Source organism: Crocuta crocuta, unplaced genomic scaffold (genome assembly GCF_008692635.1).
Source record: "Crocuta crocuta isolate KB4526 unplaced genomic scaffold, BGI_CrCroc_1.0 scaffold77, whole genome shotgun sequence".
Taxonomy (NCBI): Eukaryota; Metazoa; Chordata; class Mammalia; order Carnivora; family Hyaenidae; genus Crocuta; species Crocuta crocuta.
Genome location: NW_027532172.1, coordinates 3,191,899 through 3,218,669, shown reverse-complemented (window position 1 = coordinate 3,218,669; position 26,771 = coordinate 3,191,899). Strand labels below are relative to the sequence as shown.

Genomic DNA, 26,771 nt, shown 5'->3' with positions numbered 1-26,771 from the left:
GGAAGTAACAGGCTATAAATTGTGGCCTCTGCTTCCGCTGGGAGTTGATCTCCTCCGAGCCTGCGGGTGTGAAATCAACCTCCTGCCTTCCAAGATCTCCGAGTGCCGCCTGGTTCTTCCGCCGGGTGATCCAGACCAGGTTCCGGGACGTTTGGTCCCCTGAGCGGGGAAACCCAACCGCTCTGGCCCGTTGTTGCCACCGGTTTGGGGAACCGGCGAGGCGGTGACAGAACGAGGAATCGCAACGGGGAAGGCGCGCCCTACCTGAATTTCTGCAGTCTCCGGCTCCGTCGCCTCTGCTGTTCCCACCAGACTCGAGGAGACTTGGCAGGTGAGGATCTGGATCTGACATTGGAAACATGTAAGGCCAGGGCCCTAAATCTGTCCTGTCTGGCCCACCCATAGTCGTGGAAGGGGGACCTGATCACTCTCCCAGACCGCAGTGATCTCACAGGTAGAAATTCTGTGGGAGGGAACATAATAACCTCCGGTGTGTATGTGAGTGTGAGTGTGCCACTCGGTCTGGCTTGCCAGTCAGGAAGCTGGGAGGAGGGTACTGACAAGTTCAAGCTTTGCATCCTGTGGCCTTGAACCCGTACACACTCCTCAGCCAGATGCCAGGCTCTGCCAGCTGGTTACCTGCCTAGATTTAAAGGATCCCCTCTTTTGCCTCCGCTTGCCCGGCCCCTCCCCCCTACTGAGCCAACCCTTGTTTGCCTTCCAATGGACCGAACCAGACACAGGGCATCAGAAAAACTCGCCTCGGGGCACCTGGGTGGCTCAGTCGGTTAAGCATCCGGCTTCAGCTCAGGTCATGATCTCGCGGTTCGTGGGTTCGAGCCCTGCATCAGGCTCTGTGCTGACAACTAGCTCAGAGCCTGGAGCCTGTTTCAGATTCTGTGTCTCCCTCTCTCTCTGACCCTCCCCTGCTCACGCTGTCTCTCTCTCTCTCTCAAAAATAAATAAAATATTAAAAGAAAAGAAAAGAAAAACTCGCTTTCCCTCTTTGGGGAGGCACTGGCCGGAGACCTCTCCGGCTTTCCAGCGGAGGCCCCACGCTGCACCCTTCTCCAGTGTGTGGATGACCTCCTTGCCAGCAATACCTGGGAGCATTGTACAGAGGGCACAAGGGCCCTCCTCCAATTCCTGTCAGACTCAGGGTATCGGGTCTCATGCAAAAAGGCGCAGATCTGCCAACAGCAAGCCCGAAACTTAGGCTTCCTCCTCACCCAAGGAAAAAGAGCTCTAGGGCCGGAGACAAAGGAGGCCCTCACCTCTGTATCCCAGCCCCCAACTAAGAGGGGGCTATGAGAATTCCTGGGGGCTGTGGCATTCTGCCGAATCTGGATTCCCAGATTCTCGGCAATAGCAAGACTCCTCTATAGTCCCTTGGTAGGGCCGGATCGAGAACCCCCTGTCCGGACAGAGGAGGCCGAAGCCGCCTTCCTAGAGATAAAGGCCGCCTTGGGGTACCAGCCCTTGGCCTACAGATTATAGAAAAGCCTTTTAGTCTCTTTGTGCATGAGAAGGAAAAGGGCGCCCTCGGGGTTCTCACACAGACCATTGGCCCTTGGCAACAGGCCAGCAGCATACCTGTCGCTGAGGCTGGACCCAGTGGTGGCAGGATGGCCACCGTGCTTAGGGCACTAGCGGCCACAGTTCTCCTCATTAAGGAGGCAGATGAACTCACCCTGGCACGAGAACTAAATGTCAAGGTCCCTCATGCTGTCATGTCTCTCATGCCTCTCCAACTCTCGGCTAGCGCAATGCCAGGGGCTCCTCTATGAGAATCCACGGGTCACTCTTAAAACAGTGCAGACGCTGAACCCCACAACTCTCCTACCTTCTGAGGAAGGGAGACCAGATCATGACTGTTCTGAGGCGTCCAATAAAGTATTCGCAAGCTGCCCAGATCTGCGTGACCAGGCCCTACAGAGCCCAGAGCTCACCTCGTTCAGAGATGGTAGCAGTTTCATCACAAAGGGCATTCAAAAGGCAGGGTGTGCAGTGACAGGCCTTAATCTGAGCCCTCGCCATTAGCAAGGACAAGCGAGCCGACCGACTCCTGATACGCCTTTGCTACTGTACACATACAGGGGCCCATCTACGAAGAGAGGGGCCTCCTCACCGCGTCGGAGAAGACCATCAAAACAAGGAGGAAGCGCTAAGGTTCTCGGAGGCTGTCTGCCTTCCAAAAGAAGTTACAGTTCCCCACTGCAAAGGACACCAGAAGGGACAGCCTTACAGCACGAGGAAATCGTCTAGCAGACAAAGCAGCCGAGATAGGGGCTAATAAGGAGGTAGACGTGGCTCCCCCCCTTATCTGCACTGTGGCCCCCACCAGGAGTTCAAAGAAGAAATTGTCCCCCGGTTCAGCTTACCAGCCACAGCCTACAGCGATAACGGGCCTGCGTTCGTGGCGGACTGCTTACAGCCTCAAAGCTCAGGAAAAGTATAACAGGTGAATCACACCCTCAAGGGAACCTTAGCCAAGTTCTGTCAGGAAACAGACCTCCCACGGCCAGCTCTGTTGCCCCTGGCCCTCCTGCGTGTCCGTTGCACACTAGGAATTCAAGGTTTCCCCCCTTTTGAGAGGGCCCCAATCTCTTTAGGATCCCCTGTACACCTCCTCTCACCAGGGCCTCCGGTCTAGGTCAAAGACTAGAAACAGACCCTCTCAAACCAGAGTGGACCGAACCCGTACGGTGGGTCCACCGCTCCAGAGTCAAGAGGCTCAATCCTGAGGAGTCCAGACTTGCAAGACTGACCCAAGTCCGAACTTCAGCCCTGCTCCAGCCACACCCCAGAAGCTGGCTGGTCAACGCACGGCAGAAGCTTGAGGAATCACCAGTCCGATAAAATAAATAAACTGTCCTTACTCCTTGCCGTCGGATTGGCAGAGGTTGCCCCCGAAAACTGGGGAAACAGCGAGAGGTTTCTGTTCGCACTCACCTTCCTCTTACGGATAGGATGTTCTGTTGGTATTGATTGCCTCTAATCTGGGCCCCATTTGTAAGAGCAGGGCACCTGCAGAGGGAAAATATGGGGGGAGGGTGGTTAAAAGCTTAAATGCGGTGTAACCTCTTTGAGTCTGTTGGGCTGCCTGCCAGCGAGGAGGTTGCTAATGACATTTTGGGGAAATGCTTGCAGTGATGTAAGTGCCTCAAACTTCAAGAAAAAGAGATTAAATAATTCTCAGGATAAAAGTTGGTGCTTAGATTAACCTTCAGCCTTATGGCCCAGGTTAAACGAGGGGTGTTACTACCCATCCCCTGAGGGGCAGGAATAGCCATGGGGATAGGGACTGGCAGAGAAGGCATAGGCTCTTCTGTGGGACTAACGAGTGGCCAACTCCCTAGTGTTCCCGCAGAGCCAAATAAGTTCCCTGGCAGGAGTTCCCCTCCAGAACAGATGGGAACTTGACCTCCTGGCTGCCGAGAAACGGGGCACCTACATCTTCCTCAGAGAAGAATGCTATTACTTTGTAAACCAGTCAGGAATAGTCACAACCAAAGTCAGGAAACTAAAGGAAGAGAACTAGTCCGTAATAAGTGAAGGTGATGCCCTCTAATACAGACTAGATCTGTTCAAAGGGGAGAGTGATAGGGGCATCTTGGTGGCTCAGTCGGTTAAGCGTCCGACTTCGGCTCAGGTCATGATCTCACGGTTCGTGGGTTCGAGCCCCGCGTTGGGCTCTGTGCTAACACCCAGCTCAGAGCCTGGAGCCTGCTTCAGATTCTGTATCTCCCTCTCTCTCTGACCCTCCCCTGTTCATGCTGTCTCTCTCTCTCTCAGAAATAAATAAAACATTAAAAAAAAAAAAAGGGGGGGAGAGTGATAGGGAAAATCTGTTATAAGATGGCTGGCAGGACTGATAGGGAAAATTCCTGTCCCTGCCCGAAGACTCCCCTTCCGGGTTCTTCTTCCCATCCTGCTTGTGGCACCGCCAAATTACTACTAATGAGGAATGCAGAAGTAACAGGTATAAATTGTTCCCTCTGCTTATGCTCGGGACTCAGACCGCTGGAGAGTGATCTCCTCTGAGTCCACTGGTGTGGATTTTACTGGTGTAAAATCTTCCCTTCCAAGACCTCTGAGTACCGCTTGGTTCTTCCACTGGGTGATCCAGACCAGGTTCCATAGCAGCATGTATGTATATGGGGAGGGCAGATGCGATATTGTGATTTATAATAAGGAATATATATTTGAGGGGTGCCCAGGCAACTCAGTCCGTTAAGCATCCATCTCTTAATTTCAGCTCAGGTCATGATCTCACAGTTCATGAGATTGAACCCTGATTGGAGCTCTGCAATGACAGCATCACATCTGCTTAGGCTTCTCTCTCTCTCTCTCTCTGTCTGCCCCTCTCCCACCCACTCTCTTTCTCAAAATGAATAAGCATTTAAAAAAAAAAGTGAGGCGCCTGGGTGACTCAGTCACTTAGGCGTCTGATTTCGGCTCAGGTCATGATCTTGTAGTTTATGAGTTCATGCCCTGCATCGGGCTTTGTGCTGACAGAGCCTACTTTGGATGCTGTGTCTCCCTCTCTCTCTGCCCCTCCCCACTCATGCTCTGTATCTCTCTGCTTCAGATATAAACATTAAAAACAGGAAGGGAAGGAGGGAGGGAGGGAGGAAGGAATGTAGGGGTGAGAAAGATTTGGTCTTTGTCCTTGTTTCTGGCCCAGAGCCCAAAAACTACTGGAATTTCCTAAGTGCTGAGAGCCACAAAGGTGTCTTGTTATATTAATGAGGTGACTTTAGGAGGGCACCTAAGAGGGGCACCTGGGTGGCTCAGTCAGTTAAGTGTCCAACTTCGGCTCAGGTCATGATCTCGCAGTTTGTGGGTTCGAGCCCCACATCAGGTTCTGTTGCTGACAGCTAAGAGCCTGGAGCCTGTTTCAGATTCTGTGTCTCCCTCTCTCCCTGCCCCTCCCCTGCTCATGCTCTGTCTCTCTCTGTCTCAAAAATAAACTATAAAAAAACTTTTTTTAATTAAAAAAAAAAAAAAGGGTGGCACCTAAGAATGGGGGAATGGTTGCCAGGAGAAACAACCACGTGATTAGAAGACCATGTGATTAGAAGGTTGGCACTCTCAGTCCCAACCCCTGACCTCCAGGGAGCCTGAATCAACAGCCAATGATTTGATCAATCGTGTCTATGCAGTGAAGCCTCCATAAAACCCCCAAAGGACAGGGTTCCGGGAGTCTCCAGGTTGATGAACCAGAAAGATTCCACCTGCCACCCTGTGGGGCCCCTAACTCCACAAGGGCAGAAACTACTTTGTCTGGGACCCTGATTATCTCATCTGGCTGTTGATTCGTATCCTTTAATGCCCTTTATAATAAAGCAGTAATTTAGTGAGCAGACAGGTCTCGTGAGTTCGATGAGCTGCCCTAGCAAATTAACCCAAGTCGAGCGAGGAAGAGGCCCATGGGACCCTCCAACCTGGACTTCCCCGTTGGCACCTGCAGCGGAGGCAGTCAGGTAGGACCAAACCCTCACCTCTGGAATCTCCCGCTGCCTCTGCATACCTAGTGTCGGCCCTGGCCCCGAGCGGGACTTTAGGACACCCCCTGGGCGTTGCGAATTGCTTGTCGACGTGGGGATCGCCCCCCCCTTTCCCATGGGCGCTGGTGGTGTCCATCTTTGAAAGTGACCTGCCACAATTAATGGATGAGAGATGAATGCAAAAGTGAGCTATCCCTCCCCATTTGCAGCCCATTAAAGCAGTGAGGGAACTAAACCCCACACTCTTGTTTCCTGTAAGCAGAGCATAACCTGGGACAGGATCTTTACATACTTCGGGGTCTATAGAAACTCCCGTGTGGCATTAGCTTCATGTTAAACGGCTGCCAACCTTTATCATCTTCTTCTAGTGTCCTCTGGGGTCCTGCTGGCCCCTCCTGCCCCCTTCTCCCACTCAGTTTATTACCCTCTGCTCTCACTTACTGGCAAGGAGCCTATTTCTACTATGTTCACCTTACGAGACCCAAAGGAATGAACCAATAATAGTAAAAAGTCACCAGCCTGGGGGAGTTAAGAGCTGGGACCCTTCCCACGGAGCCCTAATGTTTTATCCCACTGACAGCTCCACATCTTCCATGTTCGAAGGCAAGTACTGGGTCAAACCCAATTGTTATTGGAGCGCTGAGCCTCAAGCTTCCGTAGTGGCTCTTCAGTTTGACTCAAATCCCCCGACCATCCTTATGTAGCTCTGGGGTTAAGAGACGATGGAGGTTTTATACTACCTAATAAACCCGAAGCCCCTTTCTGATAACAAGCCAGGAGCACACATTATAAATGGGCTAACAGGAGGCAAGTCTGGGAGAGCCAAGGGCCCCTTCTTTCCTATACGAAAGGACAGAGCCTGGACCAGGAACTCCAGCGGCTCAGAGCCACGGCACAAACCAAAGCAGGGGTTTCTGTCCACATATAGGATTTTTCTTCCTTAAAAGGTGGTGTATAAAAAGGAACACACTAGCAATATTTCCTGGAATGTGGAGCCCAGACAATGCGTCAGTGTTTTTTATCCCGGGCATTCTGGAGAAAGACAATTAGCGGACTCTCAGTCCTGGGTGAGAGGAAGAAATGTCATGTGAGTCCTGCCTGCCCACAGCATTTCAGCAGATGCCAGAGACTGGCCACACGGTTTTCATGTATTTCATTGTAGACAATGTGTATATGCCTCAGTGCCCATAGCTTTTAGAACGTCCCCATTCCTTCCCTTCTAGCAGAGAGAAAGCATGCATCATTTGATAGCTGGAAGAAATGCATAAGATCACAGTTCCTCATTAACAAGGGAGTTAATAGAAGCCCAGAGAGGTACAGTGACTCACCTGAAGTCACACAGCTAATTAGAAACAGTGCAACAGCTACTGGCCAAGTCTCCAGTCTTCTAGCTACAGAACTTGTAGCACAGGGAATTTGACAAAAATGAGCTTAAGTCTACAGGCTCTAGAAATATGCTGCCCTATACATAGAGCCGCTTGAATTGTGGCTAGTGTGATTAAGGAACTGGATTTTTAAAATTTTATTGAACTTGATCCATTTGATTGTAAATGCAAAAGCTATTTGATTCCGCTCTTGGGAAACTTTTAGTCTATTTGGAACAACTTGGGTATACATATCTATATTTTTCAATGTAAACTTTATGAAATATAAATGCCGATGAAGTATTTCCAATGAAATCGTAGTGATTGAATTGAGATATACTATAAGCATACAGGTCACCTTGGCTTTCAAAGACTTAGTATTAAAGAATGTAAACGACCTCATTAGTAATTCATAGATTGAGGGGTGCCAGGCTGGCTCAGTCGGTGGAGCATGTGACTCTTGATCTCAGTGTTGTAAGTTCAAGCCCCACATTGGGTGTAGAGATTACTTAAAAATAAAAAAAATCTTAAAAAAAAAAGTAATTCGTAGATTAACGGCATGTTGAAATAATCTTTGGATACATTGGGTTAAATAAGATATACTAATTTCACCTGCTTTTTACTTTTTAACTGTAGCTACTAAAAAATTAAAACTGCCTATGTGGCTTGCATTATAATTCTATTGGGCAGTCTAGGGTCACATTTAAATCCCTGCTCCACTATATCACCAGCTCTGTGGACTTAAGCAAATTCCTGGGTAGCTTTGAGTGAGAAGAGATTGTCTTCTCTGAAAATCAAGAGAGAGAAAGGTGTGAGGATTTCTGTCCCCTTTCTTTTCCTGTTTCTGTACCTCACTGTGTGATGACACAGCGTCTGAGGTGATGACAGCCATTTTTGACGATGGGAAGAAATGTGTCCAGTATAAAAAGCTTGGTAAGGAACACACAGGGAAAGAAAGGGCCAGCGTCCTTGACGTAGGACAGAATCGCCGAACTAGCCCTAGAATTGCCAGCCGTGCAACTTCTCATTAAGTAGGACAACAAATTCCTTAATTATTTAAGTCACAGTCCTTGTAGATGAAAGCATGTGATTCAACAGATGTGTAAAATCATCACGTGCAGTTAGGAGACCTTGGGGAGAAGATAAGAGTGTGTAGATGCCGCCATGAGGTCTAAAGCAAAGGCGGTCAATTCTGCATGGGTTAGAGCAGCTGGAAATCAGAATAATTCCAGTTGGGCTGGAAAACGGTATGGGGTGGACATTTTAGCAAAGATGGCAGAAGGAAGGAAATTAAAGTGACAGGCATCTGTCCAGGTGGGGCTCATGCTTGGTTTCAGTGAGGAGAAGACAGCTCTGTCTGCTACAAGCCAGGGACCCGAACTAGTCATTGTCTTATTAACTGCCCTGAGGAAGAATGAGATGTAAGCTTTCAATTCAATGAGGGGATACCCCGTGATTAATTTCAGAAAAGTAAAATTAGCTCTTTGGGATGGAGGAAAGCAGAAGGACTGGACAAGGAGTGGAGAAATAGATTTCAGTCTGGTCTTTTACTACTTAATAGCAGGGTGACCACAAGCAATTCATTTAATCTCTTAGTCCTTGGGCCGCAAGTAACAGGAAACCCTAAGCAACTCAGAAAACCATTCCTTCACATAACTGGAGGTCCCGAGGTTGGGTGCCATTCAGTATACTCAGAAACTCAACCATGTCACTCAGGACCCAGGTTCTTCCCACCACTCCACTCTGCCATCTTGAGGGGTTTCATTATTGGCTTAGGAGCAGGATCATAGCTGCAGCTCCTAGAGTCATTTTCAGACACAGAATTTTTTTTTTTTTTTTTTTTACAAATAGTTTATTGTCAAGTTGGTTTCCATATAACACCCAGTGCTCATCCCCACAAGTGCCCTCCTCCATGCCCATCCCCCCCTTCCCCCCCAACACCCATCAGTCCTCAGTTTGTTCTCAGCATTCAAGAGTCTCTCATGGTTTGCCTCTCTCCCCCTCCCCCACTATTTCCCCCCTTCTTCTCCCACATGGTCCTCCGTTATGTTCCTCCTAATCCTCCTATACGTGCAGACATATGGTATTTGTCCTTCTCTGCCTGACTTATTTCGCTCAGCATAACACCCTCAAGGTCCATCCATGTTGCTACACATGGCCAGATTTCATTCTTTCTCATTGCCATGTAGTATTCCATCGTATAGATAAACCACATCTTCTTGATCCATTCATCTGTTGATGGACACTTAGGCTCTTTCCATGTTTTAGCTATTGTGGAGAGTGCTGCTATGAACATTGGGGTACATGTGCTCCTATGCCTCAGCATTTCTGTATCCCTTGGGTAAATTCCTAGCAGTGCTATTGCTGGGTCATAGGGGAGTTCTATTGTTAATTTTTTGAGGAACCTCCACACTGTTTTCCAGAGGGGCTGTACCAGTTTACATTCCCACCAACAGTGTAGGAGGGTGCCCGTTTCTCCACATCCTCACCAGCATCTAGAGTCTCCTGATTTGCTCATTTTAGCCACTCTGGCTGGCGTGAGGTGGTATCTCAGTGTGGTTTTGATTTGTATTTCCCTGATGAGGAGGGATGCTGAGCATCGTTTCATGTGTCTGTTGGCCATCTGGATGTCCTCTTTGGAGAAGTGTCTGTTCATATCTTCTGCCCATTTCTTCACTGGGTTGTTTGTTTTTCGGGCGTGTAGTTTGGTGAGTTCCTTATATATTTTGGATATTAACCCTTTATCTGATATGTCATTTGCAACTATCTTTTCCCATTCCGTCGGTCAGACACAGAAACTTCTAAGCTGCCACTTTCTTAGGAGCAAAGAAAACTTTCCTAGAGACACCCTGCTAACTTCCTCTCACTTCCCAATGGCCAAAATTGGGTCATGTGTCATTAACTAAGCAATCATTGGGAAGGATGTGGGTTATCAAATCAGGATCTATCCTGGAATTTGGAGATAGGACCATCTTCAGAGTCATGTGAGGCAGAGGTAGATAAAACCAAGAAAATAAGTAAAGTTTTGTTAAAAAGGAAGAAGGTAGAGGGGCCGCTTGGGTGGCTCAGGTGGTTGAGCGTCCAACTCTTGATTTCGGCTCAAGTCATGATCCTAGAGTCATGGGATTGAGCTCAGAGTTGGGCTCTGTGCTGAGTATGGACCCTGCTTAAGATTCTCCTTCTCTCTCTCTCTCTCTCTCAAAATAAAATAAAAAAGAAGGTAAAAATGAATGTGTCTTCTATAATATGTCTAGTAAATGGAGACAATATCACCCTGGATGTAACAAACAGGGTACTTGTAAATAGCAAATGAAAGGATGAAATATTCTTTTAAAGTTCTGTAGAATGTAAAAGCTAAAGAATGAACATTGATAGGCCCAGAGGAAACCCTCTGGGGACATCACCCACCTAAGATTGGACATTAGCCCCAAGCCTGCCTTTTGGTTGGCTTTAAATTTCCCCTTGGCTTCACTGGAATGGAATGTGAGTAGGTGACCTTGAGCTCCCTCTTAAACTGTCTCCACCTTGGGTCCACCTTACCCTGATTTTCATCAAAATCCAAGAAAATAGAGCCCTTGGCACGATGGCTATTTAAATTTTCAACTGTTGGAAAGTTTTTCTCCTTCTTGAGATTGTACAAAATCCTGGGTTCTGACTTGAGTCCATTACATGTTCCAGTGTTCTCAGAAGGGAATTACTAATTATTCTTGAGAAAAACTCCTCTGCCTCCAGTTTGCAAGCCTTACACAGGCCAGCATGGGCCATCAGACGTGTCTCCTCTTTCACCCCGTGTTTTAAAGCAGGCCTAGACCTCGCTTGCAGGGGGTGGTCGCACCTTCTGGACAGTCAGTCCCAGGGGTTCATTTTCCTGGTTGTGGCCTCTGAAAGTCCCGGACTAGTTTCCAGAAAACAGAGGCCCATATTAGGTGATGTCAGTGTTTTTCTCTGGCCAAGCTCAGAGGGGCACATTTTAACTGAGGGTTATGGGAGTCACAAATCCCCTTTCTGTGGCAGCTTTCAATCATGGGACAAAGATGGTGTTAAAGAGAAAACCATGGGGCCATGATTAAAGTCCATTTAAGTTAAAGCCCATGGAGCCACTTAAGTTAAAGCCCAACGTCACTAAACCAAAATTTACAACCTAACTGCAGTTTCAATGCCCTCAGGAGTGCAACCTTTAACCAGACACACTGGAATCTCTTGCAGGCAATCCTCTGAGAGACCCCTGCCCCCTTAGGAGGTCCACCTTGCCAAAACAATGCATCCCTTGCTAATAAATTTCTTCTTCTTTTTTTTTTTTAATGGGTTCTCTCTGCATTTAAAAGCTTTTTTCTCTCCTAGAGCTCCCCTCTACTTGCTAGATGGGCTGGCTGCCCGGTTCATGACTCCTTTAATAAAGCCAGTTGGGTCATCAAATTTACTTGGTTGGATTGTTTTTTGTTTTTCATCTTTAACAATGATGACATTGGGTTGACCAATCGCAATGCCCCCATTGCCATGCTGAATGGCTTAACTGCCTTATGTTGTTTACTGGTCTCAGGAAACTGGTGGGTTTGGTATTATTATGATCTCCCATTTTATAGATCAAAAAAAAAAGGGTCAGAGATACTAAGCAACTTTCCCCAGGCCACCTGTTCGCCCTCTTTCTCCTCCTCACCCCCACACACTGTCATCACAACAATATCAGTCAAGAGGGGCCTGGGCTATCTCTGGAGGAGATTAGACAAGTGACCTCTGCCCTGGGTCTGGGCTACACTCAACATCTTGGTAACAAATGTGTCATATGTTTCCTCCGTGGAGCCAGCCAGAACCTTCTCTACCCAGATCCATAACCCACGACTAAGCTCCATAACCCTTGACCAAACTTTAGTCAGGCTCCTGTGAACCCTCTTCCTAATGAGACCTTGACTTTTGGACATCTGTGTCTTTCTCTGCATGGGCCCAGTTTTAGCAAGAATGCGATCAAGTCCCTCTAGCCAGACTCCTCCATCCTCAACTTCTGATCACCCTTGATCCTTGATCAAACTTCTCACCTGATAAAGTAGCTGATCACCCTGACCTGCCTTCAGCAAGAATCATATCAGGCCAGTGTAGCAAGGAATTACCCTACACTTTTAGTAATTTACCACCCACCCCCTTCGAGCTTGCTCCTCAGCTCCACTCCTCCTCGTTGTATTCAGAGTCAAGCCCAGTCTCTGTTCCCTGCTTCCAGGCCCCGATTGCACTGCTCCCTCTGATCAAAGTCTGCCCTACCGTCTTCAACAAGTGTCAGAGTAATTTTTTCTTTCACACCCTCCAAGGTCAACTTTGAGGACAGACAAGGCCAAAATTATCTAAGTTGAACCATCAGAACCTCTGGGCTGGGACCCCCAGCATCAATATTTGTAAAGCTCTCCAAGTGGTTTCAACGTGCAGCCAGAGTTGAGAATCCGTAATCTAAGACAAAACTCAGCTGGCAATTCCTTCCTAATGCTCTGTCTGCAACATGGGCCATTTTCCAGGACCCTACAGCGTTAAGAAACCTTAGCATGCACAAGGCTCAGGGCCAAGGACAATTAATCCAATTACAAAAGACTTCACCGGAAGATTCCTTTAAATTACGAGTATCCCCTACCGTAAGCCTATCATTTGCTTTACAGCACTCAAGTTTATAATCTTCCTTTCAGAATGTACCTGTGGGATTCCTCTCTATCATGCACAAAAATGGGCAAGATCTATGCTGTTACAAGCCTAGAGAAGGTTACTCCAGTTGAGCCGAGTCTGGAAGGAGGCAGAAGGGCGCTCGTGGGGGTGGTGGTCATGTTCTATCGCCTTCATCTGCATGCTGGTTGCATGGGCCTGTTCTGTTCTGAGTATGTCCGCTTTACATTTATTTTTATCTATTTATTTTTGAGGGGGGAGGGGCAGAGAGAGAGGGGGAGCAAGAGAATCCCAAGCAGGCTCCAAGCTGTCAGTGCAGAGCCGGACACAGGGCTCGAACTCACAAAGTGTGAGTCGTGACCTGAGCCATAACCTAGAGTCAGATGCTTAACCGATCGAGCCCCCCAGGCGCCCCTGAGTATGTTCACTTTAATCAAAAGTTTACAAAGTGAACAGGTGTGTGCATAATGCATTTCGAGCTAGGAAGCAGGCAGGAATGTGAACACACACACAAACACACACACACACACACTCGTGCATCTGTGCATCCACTCTAGGCCCACACAAACAGAATATTCTACTCAACCTATCTTTGTTTCCTGCATTCTTCAGGGCCCCAGAACACTGCGATAAAAATAATTCCTTTTAGCATGGTAATTTATTGCCACAATCAGCTTCTCAGCATTGTTTGCAAAATTACCCTTTCAGGAACCACTAGCAACGGAACTGCCAGAACCCAGCCCGTTCCAGAACCCAGCCCTCTCTCCCATGGGCCGGGGGAGCTTGGGGGCCAGAACAATCTGTCCCGCACAGTCTGGGTTCAGGCTCTTTCCACCCTCTTGCCAAAGGAAGTTAAGTGATCCTCTAACAAACCTAAAATATTCTCCCTGACTTTGCCCCTGCACATTTTCCAAGACAGGGCTGGCATTTGCTGGGGTGGCCCCTCCCTTAGAAGGCCTGGGGCAGGGGATGAGGGTGTCTAGGGATGGGGTTTGGAGCCAGCCTGGTAAACCAAGTTCCTCTGCTAATACGTGAGCACTGTGGCCCTGGCCAGGTGTCTCTCTGCCTCTGCGCTTTCCCACCTGCACACTGGGAATGGAAAGAGGTCATGGGATTGGTTGAGGCAAAGCACTTGTCCTGTGGGTGCGGCTGGTGTCACATTAGCCCTTGTCCCCCTCCCATCCCCTTCCCCACCCTCCACGTTACTTCTGGGAGCTCTTCCATCATGTAATTACTTGCACTCAAATGGAAACACTTGGCTTCTGGAGAACTTGACCCAAGACAGTGAAAGGCATCCTGCATCTTGGATATGGCTTTTGGAGTCCCCTACAGCTCCTCACACCAGACATGTCCAAGATAGAATTTTCCTCCCAGTTGCCTTCCCCCATGGTCCAGGTCTGTCACCCAATCCCCAAACCTGTTAATCATACAGGATCCCTCCCCACCCACCACCCTCCACAACGGACGGGTCACGGAATCCTACTACCTTGGGCCCCTATATAATTTACCTGCTTATTTCCATCTCCTTGTCTCTCCCAGCCATAGCCCAGTCTGAGCCCTCACACCAGGCCTCTTTGCCCCATCTAGACTGGCTCCAGTCCATACCCCCCACTGCAGTCTGACAGCTTCCTGAAATATCTCTTTTTCTCAGTGTTCGCCTGCTTCAACCCTCATTTGTTCAGGCTAGACCTCCACCTCTTAGCTCGGTGCTGAAACCTTTAATGATCCAGCTTCTGAATCTCACCAGCCTCCTCCCTTCACTCCCCCGCCCCGCCCAGCGCCACATCATCTGCCCACCGTGACGGCGGCCCTCTGCCATCTGCTCATTCACCCAATATCTCCTACTCATCCAACAAAGTTCGGCTCAGGCATCGAGGCTTCCTGGTGCCCTGGGGCTGATAAGCCATCCGGCTCTGTGTCCCCATAGCATCCTGCACACGTCACCATCATTGCCTTTCCAAAGCTTTGCCTTTCCACTGCAAACCCCCTCAGTGTCCTTATTTGTGTCCTGACTTATCTAGAAGTTCTGGGAGTGGGCTGTGCGGCTTCTCGTTGATCTCACTGTCTCCATCACCATGCCACGCACACAGCAGCACTCAGGAAGTGCTAGTTGAGCAGATGACATACATCAGATTTCCCGGCACGCAGGTGGAGCTGAAGAAACCACCATTCTCCTCTCCTGCTCCCGTGGCCCCACATCTTGAACGCACTTCACTGACAAGCCCTCCTTGCTGACTCCAAGCAGATGCAATCTAGGGCATCTAGACAGAGTCACGTGTGTTATTTACATATGATTTGCCAAAATTTGCATGTAATTGGCTTATGCCTGCAGAATCTAATATCTGGCCATTTGAATTTAATGCTGAAGCCAGATCATGTTGATTTGCAAGAGAGGTGTCCCCTCTCTCTCAGATGATCTCTCCACTCTCCCCCCAAGGCTGGCAGTGGTGCCCCTGGCAAGTGGGGCATCAGAGGCCACGGACGGGTGAGGAGATGCTGGATAAGAGGGAAAAGGGCCAGGAAGAGGATGTCTGCTTTGCTTTTATAGCACGAGGAGCAGCGTTCATATAAAGGATCCAGACCCGGCTGAAGGCAGAGGTATCCTTTCGATGTCTCTGGGCCCTGCTGAACTGGGGCTGGGAGTCAGCTCCACCCAACCCTTGAGCCCAAGATGGGACTTCGGAGTGAAAAGAGATCAGGGCTGAATGAGGTAGGGTGACATCCTACAGGAAGAACAATAGCACAGAACAGAGACTGGGAATCCGCCAGGAATCAGGCCGGCAGGAGAAATCGAGTGCCCCGCGAATGCCCAGACACTTGTCAGAGACATCAGGTTGCCTAAGATAAAGGGACAGGTTTTTGAGGTAATTTTAATAAAATCCAAAATGACAAATTGATGGCAGCACATTGAAGGATTTGGGGGGCGTCCCCAGGTCGAGCTGGGAGTGACAAGGGGGTCTCCAAGCTGTTGCTGCTCGTGTAGCCGGTGACGCCTTCCTCCCCAGCTCCCAAACTTTCATTCGTTCATACCTTCTGGGGCCACTCAGCCCCTCCAGCCACCCTCCTCCCCTCTGGGGCCACCCAGCGCCTCCCTTTCCCACCGTGGTTGTAGCCAAAGATCCAGGAGTCAGGCAGAGAGTCTGGGATGGGCATGTGGTTGACCAGCACATTTAGGGCCACACGGCACGAGTGGCCTCGTGGACAAATGGACACAACTGCACCTTAGCCAGTCATAACCCAGATGGCACGATGTCCTAGCTAGAATTTGCTACACTCCAGGTACAAAACCCCCCGAAGCGCTGGCTGCTTCGCGCCCGTTTCACCAGCCTACGAGGTGCCAGACGCTCGCATGACGCCGAAGATGGTCATCGTTCCTGTGCTTGGCTTACATTTATCTGTCTGGCATCTAAGAAATAACGTCTTGCGAGTCAGCCCTCACAAGGAGCTCATGTTGCTGAAGACCCACAGGCAGTGTTTTGAGGCAGCTGTGCTCTGAAGTAGCTTTGAATCTACAAAAAAGAAAACCAAATTCACGGAGAGTATTTTTGACTCCTGTAGTTCCGCCACACCAGGACTCTAAAGGTTGTGCAATAATACCTTGAGAGCCGCTTAGAAATACAGAGGCCAGGTCTTCAGCCCGGGAGATTCTGGATCTACGTGTCTTGGGTGAGTTCCAACAGCTGTGAGTAGGATTCGGCTGTGCAGCCAGAGACCAAGCTCACTGACTCAGACCATTCAGTTCTGCCCTTGAGTGTCCTGCTGTGTAGAGATCGGTGGTAAGGGCTTCTGATAACAAAGTTCCCGGGTAGGGAAGGGCCGTACATCCACCCAAACAATCTTCAGGCTTGTCGTGATGCAAGAGCTCTTGTTAAACTTTCAGTAAAGTGGGTGGCTTAGGTAGGTATTCCTCAGAGCCCGCCTGTTTGAGACACAACTGTTTGTTCTCTTCCTTCAGGGTTTGTTTGTTTTTTTTTAATGTTCATTTATTTTTGAGAGAGCGAGAGAGAACATGTAAGGAGGGAAAGGATAAAGGACGAGGGGGACAGAGGATCCAAAGCCAGCTCTGGGCCAACAGCACAGAGCCCAATGCAGGGCTTGAACTCACGAACCCGAGAGATCATGACCTTAGCCCAAGCCGGATGCTTAACGGACTGAGCCACCTACGTGCCCCTACAGAGTTTTTAACGTAAGGAGAGTTGATCTGTGCACCCTATTCCCAGCCCTTTGGGCATTTGATTTTCATTAACCTTAATTAGGAAAATTAATAATGCAGGCTGAGGCACAGGCAGGTTTATTTATGTTTATTGTATACGAACCTTGCCAAAGCAGGCACCAGGCACTCGAAAGAAGACCTCAGATTTAAGGTCAGATTCCTTAATAAGGTAGAGATGGAGCAACCAAGTCTGTATGTTCTGTGTTTTGTCTAAAACTTTCAGGCCCCCTCAGCACCTCCCGGTTGTCACCATGCTCAGATCGGGAGGTTACCTAGCCTTGCTGCTGCTTAGCCCAGTTTAATTAACACCTACCCTTTGGTCCCCAACATCCTTTTAAACTGACTGTTCTCTGCCAAGGTAGACTTTTACACCTGTCTTAGCAATTCCGGGAGAGATGCTTTGAAGTGTCTTTTCAAAATCCCCTGTTAATGATCTGGTAATTATTGTGGTGACTTTTCAACGGGGTGTGAAGTGCTACAGCTAGCTGTAGCCAGGAGAATCCCAAGGCTCCCAGAAAGACAGACAGAGCAAGGGAGAGGGAAAAAAAAAATCCTGAGTCTGGGGCTGCCCCAAAGTCACAGGGGTGGCCCTATTTGGCCAGAGAAGGGATCCTGCCTGAGGCTGGCACGGCCACCCAGAGCTCCTGTTGGCAGATGAGCCCTAAGTCCTGGGACCAGTCTGATTATACACTGTGAGGAAACTACAGGAACGGCGCCCAAACCCCCTATACCACAGCAGGCAAGGCCAAGTCCCAGGGCTGATTCCGAGAGCCACACTCCTATACACAGACTCCCATATCGTCCTCCATCCTCTCCCAGTCAAGAGCCTCCCTTCCTTTCACCGTCCATGCCCATTTTATTTCATTTTTTAATGTTGATTTATTTTTTTGAGAGAGAGAGCATGAGTGGGGGAGGGACAGCGAGAAAGGGGGACAGAGGATCCAAAGCGGTCTCTATGCTGACACCACAGAGCCCGAGTGGGACTCGAACTCACGAACTGAGATTATGACCTCATGAGCCGAAGTCAGATGCCCAACCGACTGAGCCAGCCCGGCGCCCCCACACCCATGTTAAGCAGTCAGGGCAGCATCCAGAGAGGTCGGCCAGAGCCATTGATGCTTTTCTCCTTGTGCCTTCGGACCTACTACGTGCAGCCACTGGGACCGAATGAAGTCCAGCTGTGCAGGGCACCCCCAACGTCTGGAAGTCAAATATGCCACCCATCTCCACACCTGTGCTCCCCAACGTCCTGCTTCCACTTGTCAGAGTAAAAGGAGTACCCTAGGGGCCAAGGCAGGGTGGTGGGTCTCTCACAGTCTGATCACCCCTCATCACCAAGGAGGCTGCAAAAGCCAAGGTGTCCTGACTGGCCCAAGTCCTCACAACATCTGAGCTGGCCCTCTGTCCCTACTTCCAAAAAGAAAACAAGCCTAATGGAGAAGTGAAATGCCAGCCCCAAGGACCCATTTGGCCAGGGAGTCTCATGGAGCAGAGGACATCTTCTGGTACAGGCTCCTTGTTCTACCCAGGAGGCGCCATAGGACTCAGGCAGGTGCCTTGATGGGCTCAAGATCAAACCCTCGTCAGTGGACACTGGTGCTAGCACTAGAGCCAGGTCCTTTGAAACCTCTGCACCACTACAGCCTCTCCACCAGCCACTACCACTAGCCTGAGGTCTTCATATTTGCATGTGTCCCCTTTCCTCGCCCAACAGAGAGCAAGGGCCCTGGAGGCAGAGACAGCTAGGTCAGCTGTGCCATCTCTGACATGCCCTTGGCACAGTGGTACCCAGTTACAGCTGCCAGTGTATTGACTGATCCTTGACCTGGCTTCTGGGGCCCCGGACTCCAGCCCCTGCTGGCTCAACCCTACCCCCAATGTTGCTCCCAATGCTGCCACCCCCTATGGCCCAGAGGCCATGGGAGTTGCCCCGATGAGTTACTGAAATCCTCTTTGCAAGCCATAGGCCACCATCTTTAGTTAAGCAAGCCCAGCTGATGGGTGGGCTAGGATCCCCTTCTCTGCTTCTCTGGAGAAACCAGGCAGCAGATGCCCCAGGCATAAACATTTTTATGTAACATTTTCTACCTCCAATAATGATAAAATAGTATATGACAAGATGGAGGAAATACTGTTCACGAAAATTCCTCTCAGGGAGAACCTTTCATGTGTTCAGAAGAAATGGTCCAAGCAAGTATTTGGAGTGTGGTCCCAGACCAGTGACGTCACCATCATTGGAAATCCCCTGAGACCTTGTTAGAGATGTGGGCTGGCAGGGCCCACCCCGCCCTGCTGGATCAGAAATGCTAGGGAGATTCAGGCACAGTTATGGTCTGGGAAGCCATTTGTGGTGGCAGTATGGACGCTCTGGGACACAATCCAGTGGCAAAAACCAGAGCTCAACCACCTTATTTAGAGGAAGGGTCTGGGGACGCCTGGGTGGCTCAGTCGGGTAAGCATGTGACTTCAGTTCAGGTCATGATCTTACCGTTTGAGGCTTTGAGCCCCCTGTCGGTCTCTGTGCTGACAGCTCAGAGCCTGGAGCCTGCTTCAGATTCTGTGTCTCCCTCTCTCTCTGCCCCTCCCCTACTCGCACTCTGTCTCTCAATAATAAACACTTTTTAAAACAGTCTTTTAAAAAACAGGAAGGGTCTGGTTACCTGTATGGCTCTGGGGGGTGGGGGGGTCCCAGGATGAGCTGGGAGGGAGGAGCTGGGAAAGAACTGGATTGCTCTTTATGACACAGGGAAGGGCTTCTGAGGTTCCCTGAGGACATCTAGAGGGGAGGAGAGTGAAGACAGTGAGGCTTGGTGCCTCATGGGAAAAGCCGAGAGTGAGCCAGGGAATAGATCGAGGGACTGTCCATGGACTCACAAGCCCTATGCAATGTGACCTCCCCCCTAAACTGCACCAAGTGTTGGTAAAGGTCATATAACCAACCACAAGTGCTCAGGAGTTCCACATACCTTGCACGCCATGAGAGGTGCTCAGGTTAGCAGGGCGGTCTCGACACCAGGCCAAGCAGAAGAGTCTTCATAAAAAGAATTGTCACAGCCGCATACTCTTTCATAGTGGCCAACATTTCTGCCTTTCCATAACCATCCCCTTACTTGGGGGCATTTGGTTGGTTTCCAATTTTTCACTCTCATAAACAACAAAACCAAACAAATGGGCTGAGCCTTGCTTGGCCACAGTGGACAGGGCTGAGAAAGGAGGCCCATCCAGAGTAGCACTGGGGTCTTCCATGGAGAGGTTCACAGCCCACATCGCCAAAATGCAAAGCGGGAGGAAACCCAGGTGCAATCAAGATGGCGGCTGCTATCCAAGGGGCCAGCCTGGGTGGTGAGGACAGAGCACAGCCAGCTTGGGGTGGTCCTGGACCCACCCAACTTCAAGCAGATAGTGGCACAGGGGTTCCAATACCGTGTGAGGGTCTGGCCAGCAGCCCAGGTACCAGGAAGCACAACCCAACAGCCCCGATGGCCTTCCTTGGACCATGGACTCCCTGTTCTTGCCTATTCCCATGGACTTCTTCAGGACTCAAGGCTGGAGTAGGTCCAGCCTGGGCTTCCATCTCACATCTGGGTCTCACAGGGACTGACCCAGGTCCTAGGCAGAGCTGGAAGGAGCAAAGCTTAATTGCATCAGAACAGAAGCCTGCCGTGCATGCCAACGCTCTTAGCCCCCCGCAATCAATCTTCCACCCTGTAAACAGAGTTAGAAGTGCGACTCTAGCAATTATCAAGCCCATCATTTCCCTCTTCTTCTGTAAGTAAATTAGAAAGGCTCTCTGCTCTCACTTTGCAACCGACTCTCATTTGTAAAGTGCGGCTGCAAAAGCATTGCTGAGGGCTGTACTTCGAGAAAGAGGTGGCACGCCTGATGCCCAGTTGGCCAAGAGGCTTGGCTTCCAGCCCTGGTTTTGCGGCCAATCGGTCTGTGATCTTTGGCGAGGCCAGCACCCCTCTCTGGGCCTCGGTTTCCTCATCTATGAAGATTTGGGGCTAGGTGGCCTCAGGATGCCTTCCTGTCCTCATGGTCACAGGATCACAGCTGTGCTTAATTACTAGGGATGCTCCATGTAGCCAGAAGTTTAGCTTCTTTTCAGTCTGGACCTGACCCTCACCCGTCACAAACAGTGTGACCTTGCAGATGCAGGCATACCAATTTTCACAGTAGTGCAGGAACAGAGCCACACTCACTGCACACTCACCCTGCACAGGCCCTGATCTAATCGTTCTACAGCAATGACCACATTTAACCCGCACCAGAGAACAATGATTAGGCCCACTTCACAGACAAGAAAACTGAGACACAGCAATGTCAAGTAGTACGTCCAAGCCAGGTCTGCCTGGCTCCAAAAGCCATGTTCATAGCCATAAGTCTCAAATAGAAAATCTAGACACTTCAGTAGAAAAAGAATGGATGGGGCACCTGGGTGGCTCAGTCAGTTAAGCGTCGGACTCTTTAGTTTCAGCTCATGGTTCATGGGATCAAGCCCCACGTTGGGCTCCGTGCTGACAGTGTGTGGGATTCTCTGTCACTGTATCTCTCTCTGCCCCTCCCCCATTTGCTCTTTCTCTCTCAAAATAAATTAAAAAGAAAAGAAAAGAATGGCTAGACCAAGAGGAGAAGCCACCTCAGTGCAAAGGGAATGCCAGGCAAGGCCTCTGCATGACCGAGTGTACCCAAGCAGATGACAGATGTCCCCAAGCATGTGTGGGCCAGAAGGTCCTATGGGAAGGGTGTGGTTAGAAGCCATGAAAGTCTGATAAATGTGTCCCGGTGTGCCTGGCTCTCTCAAAATGGGCTCTTGCTTCCCCCAGCTCCTCCCTGCCTCTGGGAATGGAACACTAATTATTTTATTTGAAGGGAGTGTTTGGTGGTGTTTAGAAGCAGCAAGAACTAAATCGTATGACACCCGTTAGTGGCTGATAGAGGACATCCAGTTGCCTTTGCTCTGATGATCCAGCTCAGTCCCCCAGGGTTTCCCTACAGAAGCCCTGAGAATTCACATCTATTGGTGCTAAATGACATTCTAACTTTTTAGAAGATGGGTAAGAGAACCACAAAATATCACTTACTTTAAGGATTGTCTTCTCCCCACAAAATTATTTTTATTACCAAAAAAAATGTTTTCTAGAGAGAGCGTCAGTAGGTTCATCTGACGGATACCGACCCTGGAAGTTAGGTGTTTCATGGAAACAACTCTGCCATTCCCATCAGTGTGGGTTAGTCACATCCCTCGTCTTTTTCATTTCTCTTGAATACGTCCCAGAGTCATTTATAAATACATTGTTTAAGAATCCATCAATGTCAACCCCAGAGGCTCCCAGGTCATCTCAGGAGCCCCAGGCTGGACGGCTGCCCAGCTTAGTGGTCCTTGCTGAATCCCGGGTTCCCGGCCAGCACCCTGCTCCCTACCAGGCACCCTGGTGGCCCTGGAGGCAGAGCTATGGATTTGGAGAACCGTAATCCCGGGCTTCGCCATTAAGGATGCACCAGACGAGGGGGAAGTCCTCCAGCATTTCAGCATCGTGGGATTTATGAGTTGGGAGTCGATGCAGGATAGATGCACTCGGAAGCCTGAAGAGAAGCAGATGAGCCAGCCTTTGCCAGAGGCCCAGCCATCCTGCACCTGCTCCCTCGTCAGTAAAACACAACGATGCCCTCCAACTCATGAGATTGCTGGTGACGGCCAAGGCACAGAGCAGGGCTGTGATTACCAACGAGGGGCGCCTGGCTGGCTCAGTGGGTAGAGCATGTGACACTTGATCTCGGGGTCATGAGTTCAAGCCCCATGTTGGGTACAGAGTTTACTTAAGGAAAAAAAGGGTGGGCACCTGGGTGGCTCAGTCAGTTAAGCGTCCAACTTCAGCTCAGGTCATGATCTCACGGTTCATGAGTTCATGTCCCCCATCGGGCTCTGTGCTGACAGCTCAGAGCCTGGAGCCTGCTTCAGATTCTGTGTCTCCCTCTCTGTCTGCCCTTCCACCACGTACACTCTCTCTCTCTCTCAAATAAGGATTAAAAAAAAAAAAAAAAACTAAAAAACAAAAAGAACAAGATTGTCAAAGTTTGAGTCTTCTTCCACCACTGTGTGATTCTCCCCAAGTGACTTAATCCCTTGGAGGCTCAGTTTACCTTTTCTGGAAAATGGCCATAGCAATGTCTTCCTCAAGGGACTGTGGTGAGGGTGCATTTCAAGTGCTTGACACAGTGCCTGGCACTCAACAAGTGTCTGTTAAGGGACAATTGTCATCTGGTGAAGGTGCCAATGCAAGGCCAAGCCCAGAAGAAGTGCACACTCAGCAGGCACTCCTTTCCCCTTCGAATCCTTTCACATGTGGACCACGTGGGCACCGTTTCCCTCCTCCCAGGTGGCTCTTAGATGCTCCAGCCTTTTATAACAGCAGAGGCTCCTTCTTTCCTCAAAAAGTCTTCGCTGGAATCTTCCCAGAAACCCAGCATGATGCTCAGGTCCCTGGATAGAAAAGAGACAGCAGCAGCGGTCCTGCCCACCACACATGGAGGACACCCACAAGCAAACAACAAATGCACGACACAGAATGAAGTCCAACTAACAGCCCAAAGCTGGCGACAGCAGCCGTGTCCCAGGGCAGCCTATGATTAATTGCCAAATGAATTGTGCGGCTGTAATTGCTGCTGGGGTTCTGCAGAGGCAAATCTCCCTTCCAACCACAGTCCTCGGAAGAATGAATGCCCACACCCGAATATCTGGCTGAGGCGCTCAGAAAGATCACGGAGCTGGGAGCTGGGGCACCTGGGTGGCTCAGTCGGNCCCACCAACGCGGTAGCATGACCTTCACCAGTGACTCTGATGTGGGTGAGCCGCTGGTTTCTAAGCCTGTCTCTTCTCTGTCCTATTTTTACAATTCTTTTGTGGTTCTTGCTTATTTCTCAGTCTACAGTGTGTGGGAATAATATCTTAATTCCACCCACATAATAGGAGAGGACTAACGAATTACTTACTGTACCTGCAGTGCTCTGAGGTCGTCGGATGAAAGGAATTCAAATAACCCAAGGAGATCTTTTTGTTAAGTCTTCCTTCATAGGCAGTACAAGGAAAAATTAGCTAATACCGGGGAGGGGCGTAGGAAATGAAGAGAATGAAATTACTGTGCATCATCACTCATGATTTTCTTTGAAGTCCTCCGTGATTGTTTTCTACCAATACGGTCCATGTGGAAACACTTGCTCTTGGCATCTGATGAACAAAACAGAGATGTCTGAAAGTCTTCCATGTGTTTTATAAAAATTACAGGATTTGGGGGAATGGAAGGAGGCTCACTTGCCTTTCTTCCTTACGTCGATAGAAGGAAGGTCTGGGCGCATCTGGAATGTTCCTGGTAATTCGGCTTGCACCAGCTTGTGCCCCTCCTCGGTGCTGCTGGGCAGCCGGGATTCAGGAAATTGGTTTAGCCTTCTACACCAGACTCTGCCCAGCCAGGGGGTCCCCCCGTGGGGCCTGGCTCCACAGCCAGCCCTGGGCAGGGCCAGGTGGCCCCTCCCTGCCCACAGACTGGTAGGAAAACCCCAGTCTTGTGGCTGGGGAATCGGTGTGGTTCTGTCCATCCCAACTCCCTAGACCACCACCCACATCCTGCCTGCTGGACCTCAGCCTTTTGAATTCACTCATTCACCAACTATCACTGAACCTCTTACTGTCCCACTGAACACAACAGAGAAAGCCCTGCTTTGGGGGGTTAGACATTCCAATAAAGAGACATTAAACAGAGAAGAGAGTATGTCAGCTGGCAGTGAGTATAGGAGGACACAGAAGAGTTGGGGCGCCTCGGTGGCTTAGTCGGTTGAGCGTCCGACTTTCGCTTAGGTCATGATCTCGCAGTTCATGGGTTCGAGCCCCACGTCGGGCTCTGTGCTGACTGCCAGCTCAGAGCCTGGAGCCTGTTTCAGTCTGTGACTCCCTCTGTCTCTGACCCTCCCCTGCTCACGCTGTCTCTCTCTCTCTCCTAGAAATAAATAAAAAACATTAAAAAAAAAAAGAAAGGAGGACACAGAAGAGCGCACGGGAAGAAGGTGACAGGGACAGCGGCAATGGAGCTGTTCTACAGGAACGGTCAAGAAGGGCCTCTCTGAGGAGCTGCCGTTGCAGCAGAGCCGAGGGAGCCCCCAAAGTCTGTGTCAGGAGGAACAGCCGCCGGGGCAGAGGGAAAGCGGGGGCAAAGACCTCGAGTTTGCTCAAAAGCAGCATTTACTCCACGGGTTCCAGGAACAGCAAGAAGCCAGTGCGCCTGGAACAGAGCTGGTGAGGGGAATGGAAAGTGGTAGGCGATGGATTGGAGAGTGGGCCGGGACCCACACAGCACCTGAGTGGGTCTCTGTCTGTAGCTCAGGCAGCACTCCTAATCCACCAGCTCACTCAGTCGGCAATGGGGTGCTACGCACCCTATGCCCTGGCTGGCCCTCGGGGTCCCTGCCAGGCTGAAGGGAAGAGAACAGAGCAGAAAGTTGCAAAAGGGGGGGGAGAGGCTTTAATATAATGCTCTCTTTTTTAAAAAAATGTTTATTTATTTATTTAGGGAGAGTGGGGGAGGGGTAGAGAGAAAGAGAGAGAGAATTCCAGGCGGGCTTAGAGATAACAGTGCAGAGCCCGACATGGGGCACGATCCCACGAACCTAGAGATCATGACCTGAGTTGAAATCAAGAGTCAGACACTCAACCCACTGAACCACTCAGGCACCCCTATATTTGTCTTTTTTTTTCCAGAAGTAATAGTTACACATTTTAAAATGGGAAGATGCAATATGCAGAAAAGAATAATTATGGGGTGCCTGGGTGGCTCAGTCAGTTAAGTGTCCAATTGCGTCTCAGGTCATGATCTCATCGTCCATGGGTTCAAGCCCCGTGTCAGGCTCTGTTCTGACAGCTCAGAGTCTGGAGCCTGCTTCAGATTCTGTGTCTCCCTGTCTCTGCCCCTCCCCTGCTTGCACTCTGTCTCTCTCTCTCTCTCTCTTTCTCTCTCTCAAAAATAAATAAACATTAAAAAGAAGAAGAATATGTACATACAGAAGAGTAGAGAGAGCAGGCAGCTGGGGTTCTCGTTGTTTCCTCTGCTGATTCCCAACCTTTACATAAGCAGTTATAATGCAATATACTAAATATATTTATAACATATGATACAATGTTATATGTTTTTAATGTTTTTAAATATGCAACTCTTTTATTACTCTGTAAAGGTATCAAAACATACAGATGACATTTTCCCTTATTTTAACATTACAAAGTCATATTATTGTTTATATATGTTACATATACCCATATTATCACAAATAGTACAAAGTACTATTATCTCTTATATATAAATACTATATAGCTGATCATGAGTTAGGTGTGTAAGCTGAACAATGTATTCCTCTGTGAAGTAAAAAAAAAAAATACACACGAGGTACTTGGGTGGCTCAGTCGATTAAGCATCCGACTTCAGCTCAGGTCATGATCTCGCAGTCCGTGGGTTCGAGCCCCGCATCAGGCTCTGGGCCAACAGCTCAGAGCCTGGAGCCTGCTTCAGATTCTGTCTCCCTCTCTGCCCCTCCGCCACTCGTACTCTGTCTCTCTCTCTCTCTCAAAAAAAAAAAACTTTTTAATTAAAAAACATTAAAAACACACACACATATACGTGTGTGTGTGTGTGTGTGTGTTGTTTATCCTGAATAATCAGAGCAGGATTTTGTGAACTTGAACTCAAGGACTGGAGGAAGAAAATCACTGTGTGTATAAGACAGCACTTTGGACTCGGTTTCCAAAATAATTTTCACCCCCTCAGAAAACGTAAATATCCAAAGATGGAGACTTCACAGAAATCAAGAACAAATCAATCTGAGCTAATTTCAAATACAGAAAAGAGTATGGCACAGAATAATAGCCATGAATATAAACACAGACTATCCGCCATGTTATATGTATGCTATAACATATACGTATATGTTTATAAAACATGCATCTGTAAAAAAGAAACTCAACTGAAAATTTTTCTCAAAATAAAATAGACTTGCACCACA

At 49.3% G+C, this 26,771-nt stretch overlaps 1 long non-coding RNA gene across 1 annotated transcript; it reads left to right on the top strand.

Annotated features, from left to right (window-relative positions):
* The first annotated feature begins 24 nt into the window (after nucleotides 1–24).
* LOC144242142 (uncharacterized) lies at nucleotides 25–26,771 on the top strand. The gene is made up of 2 exons (XR_013338306.1): nucleotides 25–331; nucleotides 24,726–26,771. It is a non-coding gene; the product is annotated as an uncharacterized LOC144242142 (long non-coding RNA).